General features: G+C 45.3%; 1 long non-coding RNA gene and 1 pseudogene across 1 annotated transcript in view; one reads left to right on the top strand and one right to left on the bottom strand.

The window, feature by feature from the left end:
- LOC141570148 (uncharacterized) overlaps positions 1-12,473 on the bottom strand; it is a 35,197-nt gene that overhangs the window by 14,264 nt on the left and 8,460 nt on the right. The gene's annotated exons all lie outside the window — the stretch shown is intronic.
- Positions 7,845-11,622, top strand: LOC109446644 (homeodomain-interacting protein kinase 2; annotated as a pseudogene).

Genomic DNA, 12,473 nt, shown 5'->3' with positions numbered 1-12,473 from the left:
AGTGGACAATGCTGCTATGAACATGGTGTACGTATCTGATCACAGCTGGCTCTCAGCTCTTCTGTGTATGTACCCAGAAGTGGACTTGCCTTCCTCACTTTTCTTAATTACAAACTAAATGACACTAAGTTGGGAACAGAAAGTCAGGAGGGACAGGCAGGTTGCTGGATGTTTACCACCAGTTTGATAACCCAGGTGAAACCCTCTCATTTATAAAGAGAGAAAGAGATTTTCACCTCCTCACGAATTCATATAAAGTCCCACTCACCGACATACTTTCAAACATACCTCACTTCTGGTGCAACTGTTTACACTCTGTGTGTGCACGCATGTGTGCCCAGAAATTACACTTAACCATGGACACATAATCTTATTAGATGCTTTCCATACTCACATCACAGCTGCTTCATAGAATTTCAACACTGAGAAGCTAATACCCTTTCATAGTAGATATATTTACTTTCACACCTAAATCAAACCTAATCTCTTGGCTCAGGTTTATATGAAAGATCAAGTTCCGTGCATGTGAGAGAAGAAGGGGAAAAAAAAAAAAAAAAAAGGTGACCTAAAAAAAAAAAGCACTTAAGGCATCTCAAATAGATTAAAATAAAAAATAGGCAGTAGCTCAAAAGGGAATAGGAAACAACTAACAATTCATAGACTTACAGAGTCAAGAAACACATGGAAGCGTGCTTACCTGCATGGACAAAGAAATGGAAACCAAAAATGAGATTTTATTTTTCACCTCTCGGATGGTAAAGAGATTGGTATTATGAAGATTGGGTGAAGCTATAGGGAAACAGACACTAAGGGGAGGAATGGAAATAAATGCAACCTTTTTGAAGCACAACTGGGCAAAAACTTATGACTCAGTTTGTACAGTTCTAGGAATTTGTACCTCAGAGGCGTTTCATAAGTCCATAAGAAAACATGCAGCATCGGTTCTAATAGCAAATAACTGAAAAACATTTCTATGTCCATCCATAGTTTGAATTTCGTCCCCCTAGAAGGTAAGTTCAAGTCTTAACCCTCAGCACCTATGAAGGTGAACTTATGTGGAAATGGGATCTTTGCTGATGTAATTAAGTTATACATGTAATATAGTTAAGGTGAGGTCATACTGTATTAGGGTGGATCCTAAATCCAATAACGAGTGTCCTTATTAGATGAGGAGAGAACACACAGATGTACACAGAGGAAGAAGGCCACGTGGCCATGGAGACTGAGATTGGAGTGATGCAGCCACAAGCCAAGGAAAGCCTAGGGCCACCAGACGACAGAAGAGACAAGAAAGGGTTCTCCTCTAGAGCCTTCGGAAGGATAACAACTCTGTTGACACCTTGATTTTGGACATCTGTCCTCCAGAGCTGTGAGAAAATTAATTTCTGTTGTTTTAACCCATCCAGTTTGTTATAATTTGTTATGACAGCCCTAGGAAATGAATACAACAAGGATTGGTTCAATAAATAATGGTACCATACACATGACTAGGGATGGGTGCAAGACCCTCAATCTATTCCTTATTGTGTTTTGGGTTTTGAACTATGTGATATAGTTCCTTTTATAAAAATAAAATAATGGGCCGGCCCAGTGGCTCAGGCAGTTAGAGCTCCATGCTCCTAACTCCGAAGGCTGCCGGTTCGATTCCCCTATGGGCCAGTGGGCTCTCAACCACAAGGTTGCCAGTTCAATTCCTCAAGTCCCACAAGGGATGGTGGGCAGCATACCCTGCAACTAAGTTTGAACACGGCACCTTGAGCTGAGCTGCCGCTGAGCTCCCAGATGGCTCAGTTGGTTGGAGCGCGTCCTCTCAACCACAAGGTTGCCAGTTCGATTCCTCAAGTCCCGCAAGGGATGGTGGGCAGCGCCCCCTGCAGCTAAGATTGAACAGGGCACCTTGAGTTGAGCTGCCCCTGAGCTCATGGATGGCTCAGTTGGTTGGAACGCATCCTCTCAACCACAAGGTTGCCGGTTCGACTCCCGCAAGGGATGGTCGGCTGCGCACCCTGCAACTAGCAACGGCAACTGGACCTGGAGCTGAGCTGCGCTCTCCACAACTAAGACTGAAAGGACAACAACTTGACTTGGAAAAAAGTCCTGGAAGTACACACTGTTCCCCAATAAAGTCCTGTTCCCCTTCCCCAATAAAATATTTTTTTAAAAAAGATCATCATTTAAAAAAAATAATAATAGTAAAATAAAATAAAATAAAATTTAAACAATAAATAAAGTATCATTCTATTTCTTTCCCTATTACTTAATTGTTTGGGTTTTATTTACTGTACTTTAAAGCCAAAATAATAGAGGACAATTTATATTGATTCTTTTTCAGAAAATTTTGAATTGGAAAGATCTAAGAGATTGCCTGCTGTGGTAGGCAGAATAATGGCTCCCAATAATGTCCACATGAACAGAACCTGTGAATATGTTAGGCAGAGGGGAGGTAAGTTGCAGATGGAATTTAGGTTGCTAATCAGTTGACCTTAAAACAAAGAGATGAGTCTGGATGAGTTGGATCAATGTAATCTCAAGGATCTTTAAAAGTGGGAGAGGAAAGCAGAAAAGTCAGCATCAGAGTGATGCAATGTGAGAAACACTCAACTGGACATTTCTGGCTTTGGCTTTGAAGATGGAGAAGTGGCTATGAGCCAAAGAACACAGGCAGCCTCTAAATACGAGGAAAGGCAAGCAATGGATTCACCTCAAGAGCCTCCAGAAAGGAACACAGACCTACCGACACCTTGATTTTAGCCCAGTGAGACCCCCATCAGACTTCTGACCTCCAGGAATATAAGAGAATAAATGTGTGTTATTTAAAACCACTACATTTGTGGTCATTTGTTATAGCAGCAATAGGAAATTCATACATCTTTGTTAACACCTCATTTTGCAGAGGAACAACCTGAGATGCAAGAACACCAAAGAATCAACCCTCGGCCCCAGACCTCCTGGTTCATAAGGGTGTTTTCACTATAAAATGTGTACACAAGTAATAAACGAGAGGATAAACATCCTTTCACCTCAAATACATTTTGTCATAAGCAAACCTCCCTGGAACATTTAAAAAGTAATTTGCTCTTTGAAAAACTAAGCTTATGAACCTTTCTGGAACATTTTGCATCTTAAAAACAAAATAAACAATAAGGACATGCCAAACCAACTTATTAAGACCATTTTTTCACCCAACTCAACTGTGTTGACTTGTCTTCCTTGGGAAAACTGGACTAGATTTCCACTTCAATCCAATTCAGAGTTTGTATTCCCATGCAAATAAAGAGCTTCACAAGAAGAAAAACACATCATGCCATTCCATGTACAGTTAATACATATGTAATGGGATTGCTATAAATTTAAATATCCGTTCACTGCCAAGAGTAATAAAAAGATCACTCCTAGAATTAATGTGATTCTGAACTCCATCCTATAAGGCACCAAAAGGTTAACTGAAAGCACATGTTGTAAGAAAATTGTAAGGGGGAAAAAGAATCCTGGTCAAGTGGCATATGAAGGAAAATTATTGTTATTTTTAGTAATAGAAAACCAAACATACCCTAGGAAATTTAGGTACTTAATGTGTGTTTTGTTTGAATCATGGACTTATCGTGGTGATCACACCACAAGCTATGTAAACGTAGAATCACTATGTTGTACACCTGAAACTAACATAATACTGCATGTCGACTACAGTTTAAACAAGGCACATGGAAGTTATGATGTTTACTTTAATCATACTTAATATGCAGAATTAGGATAATCAAGTAAAAACAATGAAAGATGTCATTTTAGATTTTAAAACAAATTCCTTGCTGTGGTTGAAAGAGCGCTGGCCTGGAATTCAGAAAATCTGGGTTAAAGTCTGGGTTTTGCCATTTCTAGGCTGTGATCACCTCCCTGAGTCTTAATTCCCAGTTTACAAAACGGGGATCATGATACCTGCCTGCCCTCTTAACAGGTGCTTGTGTGTACAAACTGAGATGAGGAGTGTGAAAGCGACTCATTGCCCAGGCATCCTGGTTTGCCGTAGACAGCCCCATCTACTCTTGTGGTCTTGGCATCATTAATAGCCATCCATTTAACCATCAAAGATGTCCCAGCTTAGACAATAAATTATAGTCATCCCATCTTAGAAGATAATAGTTTGAAAACCTTTTGTTGAGAGAAAAGAATTTTCAAAGTTCCTTTAGCATCCACTAACAAATGAAGAGTCAAGCCTTGTGAAAAAGATGATAGAATTTTACTTTAAATCAGGGGTAGCAAGAAATCAGGGTACCAGGTAGGCCAGTGGTTCTTCAAATGTGGTTAGCAGACCAGCAGCAGCAGCATTTCCCGGGAACCCATTAGAAATGCACATTCTCAGGTCCCACCCCAGAACTGCTGAATTAGGAACTCAGAGCTGGGGCCACATCATCTGTGCTTTAATGGACCTTCCAGGGGATTCTCATGCAGCTGAAGCTGAGATCCTCTGAGGTGGGTAAAGTGAAACTGCTTTTCTTCAGTATTGTGGGAAGAGAGGGAGAAGGAAAGAACTGTAGAGAAAACAGGTAGTACGAGTCACATAGGTCCTCATTTCCTCTGTCTCTGTGAGTTCTGAGGGGTGAGGTAAACACACTTAGATGGAATGAAATGGAAGATCTTGAGAATTTGGGGAGTGCTAGTAGCATACACGCAAAGGTGTGCAGAAGAGGAACAAAGCTCTAGGAGGGGCTCCCTGTGATGACATTTCAACATGGTGGCCTGTGCCTATCACCTAGGGTACCCTGAAGTTCCTGTGGGCCCCAGTGTTGGGATATGAAAAGGCCGACATGACTGGCGGACTAGCGGAAGCCTGGGGGAAGTACAAAGAGGTGGGAACGTGGTGACAAGAAGCCAATGGTCAGAACCACAGACAACAGTGGTGGCACCAGTCACACTGCAGCTGTCATCAGTCCAGAACCAGACTGGACCAGCTGCTCTGCAGCAGAAACCAACAAGGACCCTGATAATGCTACACAGACAGGAAGCGCCCTCCCCCACTGCCACCTGACCTCTGCCAACCACACTCCCAGTGTCCACTCTGGGACAGCACGAAAGGGAAGAACTTAGCATTTACCAGTGAGACATAAAACTGTCCACAATCTGAGGAAGGGGGTCTGGAGAAGAACTGTGCGGCTCGGGAAAATTAACAACCTCCTTTGGGAAGTGTCTGGCATTTATGATAACATAATTGAGCAATTTTCTCATAGATGTTGATGATATTAAGAGCTACTGTGGGCAGTTGGATTTACCTGCACTGTCCCACTATGAGTCACCTGAATTGCGGATCATTGGCTGCTGCTGCACCAGTAATCTTTTGTTCAGCACCCGCTGAACAGCTCTTTTTTTAACCTGACAGCTCTTTTCTTTGAACCTAATGTTAACAATTTTATCTAGTCACCTTTACCTCTATCAAAAGTTTCTACTAAAAGGGAAGGTCTGAACTGGCTTTATTAGATTCCTTCTTCTCCTGCAGCAAATATACAATAAAACTTTGTGTGCTCATAATGAATTCATATCTGAGAAAGTTGTTTTAACCCCTAAAAGAGACTGAGTTAACCTAAGTCAGAGGTTTTCAAAGTGTGGTTCCTGGACGAGCAGCATTAGTATTACCTGCGAACTCATTAAAATCTAAGTTCTCTGGCTACACCCCAGGTCTAATGAATCAGAAACACGGGGGAAGGAAGCCGACTTCTAGCTATGGCCAAGTGAAAAGGTCAGCAAATCCTTTCCACAGAGCAACTGGACAAAACCAACAACAACAACCAATTCAGGGCTCTGGAAATCGACCACAGGCATTCAACAATCTCAGAAGTGTTTATGCTTAAAAAACTGCTGGCCTTTGGGTAAGAACAGTGGATGTGTGAGGCATTCCAGCCTGGGACTGTTTCCATCGCCTCCAGCCCAGTGGGTGTGGAGGTTCTACCAGGGCCTACCAGGCCATGAGGACTGACAGATATGCTGCTGTGGTCTGAGGGGGCTCATTGATTTGCTGTCGTGGGTGATGTCCATGTCCAGGGGCATTGTCAGTAAAAGTAATGACAGCCCTGCCTTTCAAAAAATACTACAGAAAGCCCTTCAAACTGAAAAGAAGTGACATCAATTTAAATGCACAGGAAGAAATGAAAAGCACTGGAAATGTGTGGGTTAATGTAAAAGACTCTCTAATTGTATTTTTCTCATTTCTTCTCTTAAATTCTTTAAAAAAGACATAAGACTGTGTAAAGTAATAATTATAACACCGTATTGTTGGATTTATACCATATATAAATGTAATACATATAACAATAATAATACAAAAGAGAGGGGGAGAGAATTGAGCTATATTGGAGCAACGTCTCTACATCTTACAAGAATTAAATTAGTATTAATCTCAACTAGATTTTGATAAATTAAGATGTAATCTGTAGAAGGATGATAAGAGTCACTATAGTATCAGTAACATATAACAATTATAAAAATATATTCATCTAATACAGAGCCTCAAAAATAGGAAACTAATAGATTAAAAGGAAATGTAGACAATACAACAATAATAGGTGGAGATTTCAATATCCCATAATTGATAGAAGATCTAGACAGAAAATTAGCAAGGATATAGAGAAATTAAATAAAACAAAACACTAACAACCTATGCAACCTAGTTGACACATGTAGAATGTTTCACCAAACAACTGCAGACTACACATTCATTTCAAGTGCAGATTTCTTCAGAACAGATCAAATGCTAGACCATAAAATAAGTCTCAATACATTTAAAAGGAATGTAATCATACAAAGTGTATTCTTTTAATTTACCATGGAATTAAATTGGGAATTAACAACAGAAGGAAATTTGGGAAATCCCCAAATATTTGGAAGTTAAGCACTACACTTCAAAGTAACCCATGGGTCAAAAAACAAATCATGAGAGAAAGTAGAGAATATTTCTAACTAAATTAAAATGAAAATGCTATATATGGGTTATGGGTACAGCTAATGCAATGCTTAGAGGGAAATTTTACAGTTTTAAATATAAGGAAATACTATAAACTCTATACCAACAAATTAGACATTTTCAGTGAAAGGGAAAAATTCCCTGAAAGACATGAATTACTAAACTGATTCAAGAAGAAATAAAAAATCTCAATAGACTTCTAAAAAGAAATTGAATTAGTAATTAACAATCTTTCCAGAAAGAAAAGCTGAAGTCTAGAAGTCATCATTGGTGAATTCTATCAAATCTTTAAAGACAAATAACACTCATCCTTCACAAACTTTTTCAGAAAGTAGAGGAGGAAGGAATGCTTCTCCACTCATTCAATAAGACTAATATTATCCTGACACCAAATAAAAACATCATAAGAAAATAAAATTACAGAACAATATACTCTGTTCAAATGGGATTTATCACAGGAATGCAAGGTTGGTTAAACATCTGAAACTCTATCAATGTAATACACTATATAAATAGAACAAAGGACAAAAAACATATGATCATCTCAATAGATGCAGAAATAGCATTTGACAAAATCTAACACCCTTTCATGTCAAAAACCCTCAACAAACTAGGAATAGATGGGAACTTCCTCAATCTGGATAAAGGTTATCTATGAAATACCTACAGCTAACAACATACTTAATGGTAAAAGACTGCATGCTTACCCCAGCTACTGGGAACAATGCAAGGATGTCAGCTTTATCACTTATATTCAACATGGCACTGGAGATTCCAACCAGTTTTATAAGGCCAAAAAGTGGGGAAACACTTGAACAGACACTTCATCAAAGAAGATACACAAGACACACAGTCATGCTGAGCTGAGCTCTGGCCGGGGGCTAGCGGTGTGCTGCCAGCCCTGGCTCCCACCTGACAGCAGACCCAATCCAGGACCTCAGCCACTGCACCTGCTGGGCCACCCCAGAGTCACCATGCAATGCCATGGCCCCAGCTAGGGAACCTGGTCCACAGCCCCTTCCCCTGGCACTGGTGGTTGATGTGGGCGCTGGCGGCTGTGGCTGCATGGAGTGGAGACAGAGGTTCAAGATGGCGGATTCCAGCTGAGGCTGGGGGGCCTAGCTGGCCCCCATGTTCCCTTTTCTGTTGCCATAAATTGCAGACACCTCAGCCCCAATGGGCCCTGTGTATGAAGGTATGGCTTCATATGTGCAAGTTTTCTCCCCTCACACCCTCAGTCAAATGCCGTCTGTAGTGTAAAGAAACTGAAAGTGGAGCCGAGTTCCAGCTGGAGCATGACTGCATATGGCCCCCACAGCAGTGTATAGCCAGAGAAAGAACATGCCACCTTCTCAGCCAGCCACCACAATCATCAGCATCTCCTTTCCCATCCGAAACCCAAGCTTACCTTACACGCAGACCATCACCTACCCAGGAAGCACCGAGCACATAGTCGTCACATCAGCAAGTAGAATTTCTGACTCTGGGCAAGTCCTCGGCAGACCACATAACCTAATGAGTCGAAGCACTATGAGCTTTCTTGATACCTACCAAAAATGGGGACTCAAGCATAACAGTGAGCATATTGAGAACGTAAGCGGTGTCCAGATCATCAACGAGTATCCATCCAAGAATACTGCAAGGGGGGCCAATGTAGCCACTGCCACCACATCAACTGCCACCTCCAAAAACAGTGGTTCCAACAGCGAAGTGATTATCAGCTGGTCCAGCATGAGGGACTGTGCTCCTTGACCAACACATATGAAGTGTTAGAGTTCTCGGGCCGAGAGACGTTTGGGCAACTGTTCGAGTGCTAGAAACAGGGCACTAGTGAGATCATAGCCATCAAGATCCTGAAGAACCACCCGTCATATGCTCAGCAAGGTCAGATTGAACCCACCTGAGCATAAACAGTGCTGACAGCTACAACTTTGTCCAGGCCTCTGAGTGTTTCCAGCACAAAAATCACACATGCCTGGTCTTTGAGATGCTGGAGCAGAACCTCTATGCCTTCCTGAAGCAGAACAAGTGCAGCCCCTTGCCCTTTAAGTACATTTGCCTAGTCCTCCAACAGGTAGCCACAGCCTGACAAAGACCCAGAGCCTGGTCATCAGAGTAAAGGCCATCAGCTTTGGTTCCGCCAGCCACGTGTCCAAGGCTGTGTGTTCCACCTACTTGCAGTCCAGATATTACAGGGCCCCAGAGATCACCTTTGGTTTACCATTTTGTGAGACAATTAAAATGTGGTCCTGGGCTGTGTCACTGCAGAGCTGTTCCTGGGCTGGCTGCTATATTCAGGAGCTTCCGAGTATGATCAGATTTGGTATATTTCACAATCGTGGGCTTTGCCAGCTAAATATTTAAGCACAGGGACAAAGACAACTAGGTTTTTCAGCCATAACACAGATTCGCCTCATCCTTGTGGAGGCTGAAGACACCAGATGACCACAAAAGCAAACATGGGGATTAAGTCAAAAAAAGCAAGAAAGCACATTTTCAGTGGTTTAGATGATATGGCCCAGGTGAACGTAACAACAGCTTGGGAAGGGAGTGACACATTGGTAGGAAAGGCAGACAGTTGAGAGTTCATTGAACAGTTAAAGAAGATGCAGACCATAGATGCCGGTAAGAGAATCACTGATAGAAACCGTGAACCACCCTGTGGTCAGACTTACTCGATTGTCCCCATAGCACACATGTCAAATCATGTTTCTAGAGCATGGAGGTTTGCAAGTGCCTGGTGAATATGACACTGTGAAGCCAAGCAAAACCCCTTTATCACCTACATGGCCCCCAGCTCGTCCACCAACCTGATGATGACCTTCAACAACCAGCTGAACACTGAACATAACCAGCCTTCAGCGGCATCCATTGCTGCAGTGGCCCAGCAGCGCATGTGCCGGGCCTGACCCCTGCTAGCAAGCTCTTATCATGTGTGTGCCTGACTTCCAAGGATTGCAGGCCTCTCCCTCTAAGCATCCTGGCTATTCCGAGCGAATGGAAAATGCAGTTCCCGTCCTCACTCAAGCCCCAGGAGCTCAGCCTCTTCAGATCCAACCAGGTGGGCTTGCCCAGCCGTCCTGCCCAAGTGGGACCCAGCAGATCCTGCTTCCCCGCTGTGTGGCAGCAGCTGACTGGAGTGGCCGCCCACAAGTCGGCACAGCATGCAGCCGTGATTCCTGAGACCACGGCAGTCACCCAACAGTTGGCGGGCTGGAGGAACACGGACGCTCATGTCAGCCATTGCAATCCCATCAGGCAGCAGCCTGCGCTATTGACGGGTCATGTGAGCCTTCCAGACTCTCAGCCCTTACACGTGCGCGCGGCCAACCAGCACCACCTCCTGCCCGAAGAGTAAGCAGCGCCAGTCCTCTGCGAGAAACGCCTGCACCTGTGAGGTGTCCTCTTCCCAGCCCACCAGCTCCCGCCAGCTGTGCGAGCGCATCACGGACAACCAGCCACCCGCCGTACCCTGGTGCACAGCAGCTCCTGCCGTGTTTCCCCAAAATAAGCCCTAGCCGGACAATCAGCTCTAATGGGTCTTTTGGAGCAAAAATTAATCTAAGACCTGGTCTTGTTTTACTATCATATAAGACCGGGTCTTATCTAACATAGTATAAGACCCGGTCTTATATTAATTTTTGCTCCAAAAGACCCATTAGAGCTGATTGTCCGGCTAGGGCTTATTTTGGGGAAACGCGGTAGGTCATGTGCGGCTGGGATGATGTGACAGGGCCTCCAGCACCATCAGGGAATCGCAGAAGCAGATGAGGGTCATTCCCAACGCCCCCAGCCCCACAGGCAGCATCCTTACCATCAGCAGCAGCGATAGACAAGGAGGAACAGAAGCCGGCCCCCACCAGCACTGTCCCGAGAAGAGGAAAAACGTCCTCAGCTGTGCCACAGTCCACGACTCTCCCTAGTCTGACTCGTGCAGCATCACCAGCCCCTACTCCGTGCAGCACCAAGCCGGTCACAACTCCGACACCTTTGACACCAAGGGGAGCCTGGAGAATCACTGCGCTGGGAACTCCCGAACCATCATCGTGCCGTCCCAGAAGTGTTAGTGGAACGAGACAACCTGGTCGCGCGGCCCACACCAGTCACCACTCTTCCTTCCGCAAGTCCGAGTCCTCCAGCAACATAACCTCCACCAGCGGTCAGTCTTCAGGGAGCTCATGTGGAGCCATGGCCTACTGGAAGCAGAGGCCAGGACCACATTTCCAGCAGCAGCAGCAGCCTCTCGGCCTCAGCCAGGCTCGGCAGCACATCACTGACCCGGAAGGTCACTCTCATGATGGCAGCCCCCCCACAACAGCCTCAGCGCCGGCACCGTGCACCTCTACCTGGCGGCTGCTGCCACCCACCTTCCCAGCCAGCCCGGCCCCACCTGTACACCTACACAGGCACCCGGGCCCACTTGGTGGCCTCTCAAAGCTCGGTGCTCCACCCCGTGCAGCACACTGCCTACCCAGCTAGCACCATCCGTCACGTCCTGTGAGCATGGAACCCTAGGTCCTGGCCTCGTTCACCCTCCACCCCAATCAGTATTCAGCCACCAGACCTACATGAGCACGGTCTATACGGGATACCCACTGAGATGCACCAAAGTCAACCAGTACCCTTACATACCCTCCACTGGAAGTGGAGGAGACAGAAGGGAGGATGGCTGAGGGGAGGAGGGGAAGGAGGAGGGACCTCCATGGAAAGTGGGCTTCTTTATACTGAAGGTGCTGCACAGAAACGCTGAAATGGGGGGGGGGGGCAGGGAGGAAACACAAATGAAACTTGAACTAGGAAGTAGGAGGACTTAGAGCACAGAAGAGAACATTTCTTAAAGGTAGGGATTCAGGAGGGGGGGCATCTGTGCTTTTTATTTTTAAAAAGAAAAATGAGGGGGCCTGTGGTGCGAGAGACCCTGCTCGCTGCGCCATTTGTCTGCAGGCAACCTGCGGGGTCTCTGCTCCCGCTCCCGCTCCCCACACAAGAATGCAGAACATGGTTAGGCCAAAAAGGAACACCCACGGAGCCATAGGTAGGGGAGTCATACCACTATATTCTCTCTGGCGGCACTATACTCTCAATGGAGGCTGGGTCCACACTGTCCGCAAACCGCCATCCACGCTTGCCAGCCCAGCCGCCATCTTCTTGCTAGCCCCCATTCTTTTTTCTCCCTTTTTGCTAGCATAGCCACAGCAGTTATATTAGTGGCCAATGGCTCACTGGTTACAGCTGACGGCCAACTAGCCACAGCTGATGGCCATCCAATCACAGTTGGCCATTTACTACCTGAGCCAGGCACCTGTCTATGTGAGGCCGAGAGCCTGGAAACTTCTTTCTGGGGCTCTGCCCCCACAGGGCCAGCCCTTGGGCTCAGGTGGTTGGAGCTCCATGCTCCTAACTCCAAAGGCTGCTGGTTGGATTCCCATGGACTCCTGCAAGGGATGGTGGGCTACGCCCCGCCTGCCCCCCCCCCCCCCCAACTAACAACGGGCAACTGGACCTGGAGTTGAACTGCGCCCTC

The sequence above is a fragment of the Rhinolophus sinicus genome, linkage group LG01 (assembly GCF_036562045.2).
Source record: "Rhinolophus sinicus isolate RSC01 linkage group LG01, ASM3656204v1, whole genome shotgun sequence".
Classification (NCBI taxonomy): domain Eukaryota; kingdom Metazoa; phylum Chordata; class Mammalia; order Chiroptera; family Rhinolophidae; genus Rhinolophus; species Rhinolophus sinicus.
Note: the sequence above shows the minus strand (reverse complement) of the source record. Positions and strands in the feature narration are given on the sequence as shown.